This window comes from Lepidochelys olivacea, assembly GCF_965140295.1.
Source record: "Lepidochelys olivacea isolate rLepOli2 genome assembly, chromosome: 13".
In the NCBI taxonomy this organism is placed as follows: Eukaryota; Metazoa; Chordata; order Testudines; family Cheloniidae; genus Lepidochelys; species Lepidochelys olivacea.
This window is the reverse complement of record NC_140423.1, coordinates 35,193,341-35,202,412: the sequence shown is the minus strand read 5'-3', so window position 1 is coordinate 35,202,412 and position 9,072 is coordinate 35,193,341. Positions and strand designations below refer to the sequence as shown.

Genomic DNA, 9,072 nt, shown 5'->3' with positions numbered 1-9,072 from the left:
GAGTTAAGACTTCTAGGAATAAGAAGCCTCAAACTGTGGCGATTGAGAAGCCCGCACTTAGAGCCACCATCCCCCCCAGGCGAAGGGGGAAAGGTCAATTCTTCTGCTACCGATGTGGTCAGGATGGACACAGTGCTGCCAAGTGCTGTAATGAAGAAAACCCCTCCTTAGTGTATGGAAAGCTGAGGATCAGTTGGGAGAGATCCGGTAGCTGCCAGAGGGTCTGGGGACGGGGACCCCCCAGGTCTGCAGGATTTGAAGATTCCCCCAGAAAAGACTGTCCAGCTGGGATCCCTGCAGGACTGATAGGGCCTCGAGCAGAGGTCATGGTGAGGATCGAAGGGGTGGAGTGTAAAGCAGTGCTTGACACTGGATCTCAAGTGACTATTATATTTCAGTCATTCTACCAACAGATGCTTAGGCACCTGCCTATACAGCCACTGACTGGCCTTGGCCTATGTGGCCTCAGCATGGATGAATACCCCTATCAAGGGTATGTCATAGTGCACCTGGAATTCCCAGAGGAGGTTGCTGGGGTAAGAGAAGAGGTAGACACAGCTGCCTTAATATGCCCTGACCCTAAAGGGACTTCCGATGTGTCTGTGCTGATAGGGACCAACTCCAGTCTCTTCAAGGTACTCGCGGATTACTGCAGAAGGCGGGCTGGGGACCAGTACCTGAATACCCTGATGATCCATACGCTTTGTGCTGAAGCCTATAGGAAAATTGAGAGCGCTAAAAGGGACACATCTGAGCTACCGCTTGGGGCACTGAAGTACGCGGGCACAACCCCCTTAGTAGTGCCTGCAAGGACGGAGCAAGAAGTGCTTGTCATGAGTACCTGTCTGAAAGGCAGTAAAGGGACGTTAGCAATGATAGAGCAGCCGATGGGAGGAGAGCTCCCTGAAGGAGTGCTGGTCCCCAGTGGAGTCATAACCCTACCTGCTGAAGCCCAGGAAAGGGTGACTATACTGATTGCTAATGAAACGAGTCGTGATATTTTTGTGAAGCAAGGACAAAAGATAGCAGACCTCTTTGAGCCTGAGTCGATTGTAAAACCCCAGTATGAAACTCCAGTTTCGGCAATAGACCCAGCAAAGTTTGACTTTGGAGATTCACCAGTGTCCGAGGACTGGAAAGATCGCCTGAGGAAGAAACTTTGTGAAAGATCCAAGGTGTTCTCACTGCATGAGTGGGATGTGGGATGTGCAAAAGGAGTAGAGCACAATATCAGACTACATGACTCTCGACCTTTCAGGGAGAGATCTAGGAAGATTGCTCTCTCTGAGATGGAAGATGTGCGACATCATCTTCAGGAGCTGGCTGCGAATGGCATCATTACAGAGTCCCGCAGCCCATACGCCTCACCCATTGTGGTAGTCCGCAAAAAGAATGGGAAAATCCGGATGTGTATTGACTACCGCACCCTAAACAGCCGTACTGTGGTCGACCAGTACACTATGCCTCGAGTGCAAGACGCCTTAGACTGTTTGCTGGGAAGCCAGTGGTTCTCTGTGTTGGATCTTCGAAGTGGATACTACCAGATCCCTCTGGGAGAAGAAGATAAGGAGAAGACAGCCTTCATCTGCCCATTAGGGTTTTATCAGTTCGAACGCATGCCCCAAGGGATTTCTGGAGCACCTGCCACCTTTCAACGTCTCATGGAGAAAGTTGTGGGAGACATGAATTTACTGCAAGTGTTAGTTTATTTGGATGACCTGATTGTGTTTGGAAGAACCTTAGAGGAGCATGAAGAAAGACTTCTTAAAGTGCTTGATAGGTTGGAGGATTATGGTCTGAAGCTTTCAATTGACAAATGCCAGTTCTGCAGAACCTCAGTGAAGTATGTGGGTCACATTGTGTCCCAAGAAGGTGTGAGTACCGATCCTGATAAAATAGAAGCACTCACTACATGGCCACGTCCAAGTAACTACAGAGAACTCAAGACCTTCCTTGGATTTAGTGGCTACTACCGCAGATTTGTGAAAAACTATGCTACGATTGTAAAGCCTCTGAATGATCTTACCAGGGGACATCAGTTCAGCAAGAACAAATCTAAGTCCAAGAATAAGGGGAGGTCCCCAAAGCCTCCTGTGCAGAGACACAATGGCCCCTTTGCACCATTTGGGCCACGGTGGGATGAGAGATGTGAAAGGGCTTTTCGAGAAATCATTACTTGCCTAACTCATGCTCCAGTCCTAGTTTTTGCTGACCCAAGCAAACCATTTATCCTGCATACTGATGCCAGTTTGGAGGGTCTGGGAGCAGTCCTGTACCAGGAAGTGGAAGGCAAATGTAAACCGGTAGCCTTTGCCAGCCGAGGATTGTCTGATAGTGAAACTCGCTATCCCACCCACAAGCTGGAGTTTTTGGCCTTGAAATGGGCCATCACTGAGAAATTTCGAGACTACTTGTATGGTGCTCAGTTCCAGGTGTGGACAGACAACAATCCACTGACTTATGTGTTAACAAGTGCTAAGCTGGATGCTACAGGGCAGAGATGGGTGGCCGCCTTGGCTAGCTATGAGTTCAGCATTCAGTACCGATCAGGGAGAAGCAATGTAGATGCAGATGCATTGTCCAGGCGTCCGCAGGCTCCAGAAGTTGCTGTGATACCCACAGATGGAGTGAGAGCTATTTGCAGTGTGAGTCGCCGAGAGCCAGAGGCCCGTGAAGACTTTCAGGGATGTGTTGCAGAAGCTTTGGGCCTGCCCCCTGAATGCATGCCTTCTGCTTCGGTGAACTATATTGCATTAGACCAATCTCCTTTGCCCATGCTCAATGCGGCTGACTGGCAAGAAGCCCAGCGGCAAGATATTGACATTCGTGATACACTACTTGCCAAAAGGGAGGGGCGAAGCCCAGCTGCGGTTGTCCCACCTAACCCGGAGGGTAAACTACTATTGAGAGAATGGACCAAACTAAAACTGATTCAGGGAGTGCTACACCGAATGACCACTGACCCTTTACAAAAACAACGAGCACAACTAGTACTGCCAAAAAAGTACAGAGCCCTGGCCATGAGGGCCCTGCATGATGACTTTGGGCATTTAGGGATGGAGAGGACCCTGGAACTTATTCGTAGTAGGTTCTATTGGCCCCGAATGGCTGAAGATGTTCGCAGGAAATGTGAGACTTGCGCTCGATGTGTTCAAAGGAAAACTCTGCCCACGAGGGCTGCATATCTCAAGAACATCACCAGCAACAAACCTTTGGAGTTGGTATGCATTGATTTCTTGTCTGTGGAGGTAGACAAGAGGAATGTTGGAAACATTCTAGTAGTGACTGACCATTTTACACGGTATGCACAAGCATATCCCACACGTGATCAGAGGGCCACCACCGTTGCTCGAGTATTGTGGGACAAATATTTCTCAGTCTATGGATTCCCGGCTCGGATACACTCTGATCAGGGGCGGGATTTTGAGAGTCACCTTCTGAAGGAGGTGCTGAAGATAGCAGGAATTAAAAAGTCTAGGACAACGCCTTATCACCCCCAAGGTGATCCTCAGCCCGAGAGGTTCAATCGAACCCTATTAGATATGTTGGGAACTTTGCGACCAGAGCAGAAGGCAACCTGGAGCCAGCATGTCGCATTTCTGGTGCATGCCTACAATGCCACAAAGAACGATGCTACGGGAGTCACCCCATATCTCTTGATGTTTGGGCGAGAACCAAGATTACCCATAGACTTGTGCTTTGGTGTATCAGAGGATGGAGATAGCTATGAAACTCATCAGCAGTATGTATCCCGACTAAGAGAAAAGCTGCGGGATGCTTATCGCTTAGCTACCGCTGCGGCTCGGAAGAACGCAGACCGCAACAAACATCGATATGATGCTAGAGTGCGTTCGCAGGAGCTCCAGCCGGGGGACAGAGTCCTGCTGCGAAATTTGGGTATTGCTGGCAAACACAAGATAGCTGACAGATGGAAGGCAATACCTTACCTGGTGGTGGAAAAGCTGGGAGATCTGCCAGTTTACAAGATCAAACCTGAAGACGGTCCAGGGCAAATAAAGACGGTGCATAGAAACCTTTTGCTCCCTGTGGGGGAATTGGTAAGCACCCCTTGTGAGATGGGCCACGGCAGGGCCGCCGGGCAGAACAGAGGTGCTAGACCAAAGCCGCCATCCAACACAGACAGTGGGCCCCCTGCAGCTAACTTACCCCTATTCTGCACATCTGAGAGTGAGTCTGAGGAGGAAGACACAACCCTGGTGTATCCTGGGATGGAGACAAGATTTCAGTCTCGATCAGCTGAACCAAACGAGAGTTTTCCCTCTTCCGCCCTAAACCCAATGGCGGAACTATTTAGGCCCATTTCTGATACCCCGGTGCTGCTGATGAGACCCCCCTGTGATGACACACACAGGTTATTGGACAATGGGGACAGACAGGTAGAGGATGTCCTGGGCACCTTGGACCCTCCAGCGTTAGAACTAGGAGTGCAGGGGCCTACGCCAGTAGCCGAGGGACCCTCCAGGGAAGCCTCTCCATCCGTCACTCAAGAGGATGTTCCCCCTACCTCGGCAACAGAGATTCTCAATAGACGAGACAGGGTGATAAGACCAGTGAAACGGTTAACTTATGATGCACCTGGGGTGACTAGTGAGGAGCCAATACATTTAGCACACAGGCTTGTGGAAGCTAAAGTGGGCTTCCTGAGGCCCTTTGGAGGAAACCAATGAGTTGGTATAAAGGGAGTGTGATTTGTCGGGACGACAAAGTCTCGGCTGGGGGGAGGATGTAAGCAGTGTCAGGATGAGCTCCACCCTGACATCTGGTGGTGAGGTGTGGCAAGTTGTGGAAAAGAACTTCAGGGGCCGATCTCATTTGCATAGGCACACCCACCACGCCTAGAATGAGACCATAGCTGCCCAAATGGTCACTTTGGCTGCTGTGGGATCCCCAGTGTCTCTGTTATTGGGGCAGGAAGAATAAATTGTTATTACCCTGATTATGGGAACTGTGCTTGGAACTGTACGTGGCCTTTTGTTATGATGGAGGGATTCACCATCAACTAAGTAGCACTCGCTAGGCAAGGGTCATGGGTTCCAAAACTGTGTGAATGGAGAGAGGCTGGGGACAAGTAGTAGTACTTGGTGGCATGGGCCCCTTGGTGAGGGCCTTACATGCTGATTGCACTTCCTCCTCTCTCCACTGTGGAATATCAGAGCTAATTTTGATTTCATTAGAAGTCTAGTTATAGGCTGCTGAGCTCACTTTGGGCTGACAGTGCACCAGCACTGGGGCTCCCCTACTATAAGCTGAATTCACCTAAGAGCTGAAATCACTGAGTGTTGTGTTAAGTAGTGGGGGAGCCTGAAGATATATTGTGGAGCAGTTTGCGGGACGGCTGGTGAAGCAGTTCGACGCGGAGCAGTGTGTGGATGGCAGGAGCTGCTTGTGGGCCGTGGAGCTGAGTTCGTGGGGCAGCTGAGCGAAGGAGTTCGTGGGGCGGCTGGCGGAGCGCCGCTATGGAGCTATGGGGCGGTCAGCTTCAGATCACGTAAGGTGCCTCTTACCCCCGTCCCATTTCCACCCAGGTTGGGAGGTAAAGCTCCGCCGATAAACTTTCGAACTCTGGGGCTGCCCTGACCAGGGACAGAGACTTTTGGGGCATTGGACTTTTGGGACTTTTGGGTGATTTGGGGTTGCTGGACTCAAGAACCAAAGGGAAAAGGGCATGCCCCAATTTGCCTGGGGTGGGGTTGTTTTTGCTCATGGGTTGTGTTATGAATCCTGTTGGTGGTGTTTCCCCAACATAATGCCACATTGTTTCTCTCTGTTATTAAAAGACTTTTGCTACACTCAGACTATGTGCTTGCGAGAGGGGAAGTATTGCCTCTTGGAGGCGCCCAGCGGGGGTGGTATATATTTTTCCCAGGTCACTGGGTGGGGGCTCGAGCCGGTTTGCATTGTGTTATTGGAATGGAACCCCTAGATATTGAACCCGGCCCTTGTTGCTGCCAACTCTGACGGGCAGAAGGGTTACAAACATATTTGGGTTTGTGCAGATGGAGAGTTAAAGTGCAGCAAGCTCGGCTGTGAATCTAGAGCAGACACTGTGGCTACGTCTACACCGCACACTACTTGCGGCAGCGTGCTGGGCATACGTAGTTAAGCACCACAGTGAAGAGGAGGCTGCGTCCACACTGTGGTGGGTAGGTACACACAGCAGTGAAAGGCTTTGGTAGTGAGGAAAGCCTTTACCAGGGCGACATGCCAGAATCTTTTCCTGCTGTCTCCCCTCTGCCAGAGCCTTTCCCCACTGCTGGGGTACTTCACTGTGGTGGGGAAAAGCTCTGGCAGCTCCTAGCTGCACAATACTTACTCTGCAACAGAGAAAGACGCCAGCAGTGGGGGTCAGCGTGAGAGGGCTCATGCAACTCCCCCTGTTGGAGCCTTTCCCCACCACAGCAAAATATTCCTGGCACAGGCAGGCAGTATGACACTACACTGCTAACAATAACAGTATTGATGGGAGAGGCCCTGCTTAGATGAATACAGAGCTGTGTAGGGTACCTATTGGGTACATAGCCTCAGGGTTCAGGCATGCCTTTACTCTACTTGCCTAAGCAGCCCCTCACTGTCTACACAGCTATGTATGCCTGTGGTAGGGGGGTGAGATGCGTATGTAACCTACACACCTCCAAAAGATGTGTAGAGTGTAGACATACCAGAATTCTCTGTGTGGACCATGCTTTTGCCTACTAAATGTTCCCCAGTGTTTGTTTTTTTTATTTACTGTGCTTTGAAACAGAAGTTGGTCAATGGGGACTTTTTAGTGAGCGGTATCAATGCCTACATTAACACATAGTGTACTGTTGACTCACACCCCAGCTTCCCATGCACTGACCTTCCATCTACACAAGGTCTTTGACAGTCATTACAACAGAATAAAGTGTTACAATGCTGTGTGTTCAATGCTGTGTGTTCAGCATTTTTATCTGCCTGCCGCCAATGGTCACTTTTGTCTTGGCAGATGGGCTTTGTGACTAGTACAGAAACAGAAAACCGAACCAGCATGCAGGAGTTCATCTTCCGGGGCTTTCCCGGCACTTAGTGTTTCCAAACATCCCTTGTTGTGCTGTTTTCTGTGATGTATGTCCTAACAATTGTAGGGAATGTGTCCATCAGAACCTTAGTGTGGATTCACCCCCGGCTCCAAACCCCCATGTATTTCTTCCTCTGCAATCTCTCCTTCCTGGAGATCTGGTACACCACAGCATGTGTTCCCAAGGCCATTGGTGTCATGCTGGGGACAAGCCAAACCATCTCTTTCACTGTTTGCATCCTGGGCTCCACAGAATGTTTCCTCCTGGCTGTCATGGCCTATGACCCCTATCTGGCCATATGCCACCCATTGCAATACTCATCCCTTATGACCAACACCTTCTCTGCTCAACTGGCCTTCCTCTGTTGGCTGTGCGGGTTCCTGGCTATCTTTGTGTTGGCATCTCTAATATCCAGGTTGTCTTTCTGTGGCCCTAACATCATCAATTATTTCCTTTGTGATGTAGATTCCTGTATAGCGCTCTCCTGCACTGACACCAGCCTTGTTGAGCTTGCAACGTTCATGGTCTCAATCATCGTTGTCATGGTCTCATGTGCAGTAACCCAGATCTCCTACATTTACATCATCTCCACCATCTTGAGAATCCCATGAGCCCAAGGCCTGCAAAAGGCCTTTTCCACTTGCTCAGCCCATCTCACTGTTGTGACTATCTGGTACAGCTCCATCATTTTTCTGTACGTCAAGCCTTCTGCACAGAACTCATTGGATTTGAACAAAACAATCAACATCTTTAACACTATTGTAACTCCGCTATTAAACCCTTTCATTTACACTCTAAGAAACAAAGAGGCGAAGGAAGCTTTGGGAAAGGCATTGAGTGGGATACGAAGTCATTTACCAACAAGATGGATTTAGTAGAAAGTTAGTCAAATGGACAAAAACATTCTTAAACATCATTTATATAATAGAAAAGTAGGCAACAGCACTGAGACAGAAAATTTCAAAAGACCACCAATTCCTTTTGTCTTAAAATGGGTGTCAGACACCTAAATCTGACCTCAAATACTAATCCACTTTCTTTGTGGAGATGATGTCTTTATTGCTCTCCTCATTTACAATAATAACCTGCTATTTTTTTTCACAGAAGAGATAAAATTGTAGACTGTTGACCCCTGACCTGGTCTTGGAGGGTTTGTAATTTTGAGTAAAATATAATATATCTGCTACGCATCCTTATAGAAATAATAATGGAAGTTTTGGAGCTGTATTGTCAAGTAGACGAACCAAAATATATGTATTAATAGTAGACTATTAATGAGTTGGTTGAGTTCAGGATCCTGACGCAGGGAAGAAAGGTAAGCAGCAGGATACGGACCCTGGACTTCAGGAAAGCAGACTTCGACTCCCTCAGGGAACGGATGGCCAGGATCCCCTGGGGGACTAACTTGAAGGGGAAAGGAGTCCAGGAGAGCTGGCTGTATTTCAAGGAATCCCTGTTGAGGTTACAGGGACAAACCATCCCGATGAGTCAAAAGAATAGTAAATATGGCAGGCGACCAGCTTGGCTTAATGGTGAAATCCTAGCGGATCTTAAACATAAAAAAGAAGCTTACAAAAAGTGGAAGGTTGGACATATGACCAGGGAAGAGTATAAAAATATTGCTCAGGCATGTAGGAATGTTATCAGGAGGGCCAAATCGCACCTGGAGCTGCAGCTAGCCAGAGATGTCAAGAGTAACAAGAAGGGTTTCTTCAGGTATGTTGGCAACAAGAAGAAAGCCAAGGAAAGTGTGGGCCCCTTACTGAATGAGGGAGGCAACCTAGTGACAGAGGATGTGGAAAAAGCTAATGTACTCAATGATTTTTTTGCCTCTATTTTCACTAACAAGGTCAGCTCCCAGACTGCTGCGCTGGGCATCACAAAATGGGGAAGAGATGGCCAGCCCTCTGTGGAGATAGAGGTGGTTAGGGACTATTTAGAAAAGCTGGACGTGCACAAGTCCATGGGGCCGGACGAGTTGCATCCAAGAGTGCTGAAGGAATTGGCGGCTGTG

General features: G+C 49.0%; 1 pseudogene across 1 annotated transcript; it reads left to right on the top strand.

The window, feature by feature from the left end:
* Positions 1-7,102: 7,102 nt before the first annotated feature.
* Positions 7,103-7,933, top strand: LOC311529451 (olfactory receptor 6F1-like; annotated as a pseudogene). The gene has a single exon. The product of its transcript is annotated as an olfactory receptor 6F1-like (transcript).
* Positions 7,934-9,072: the final 1,139 nt, after the last annotated feature.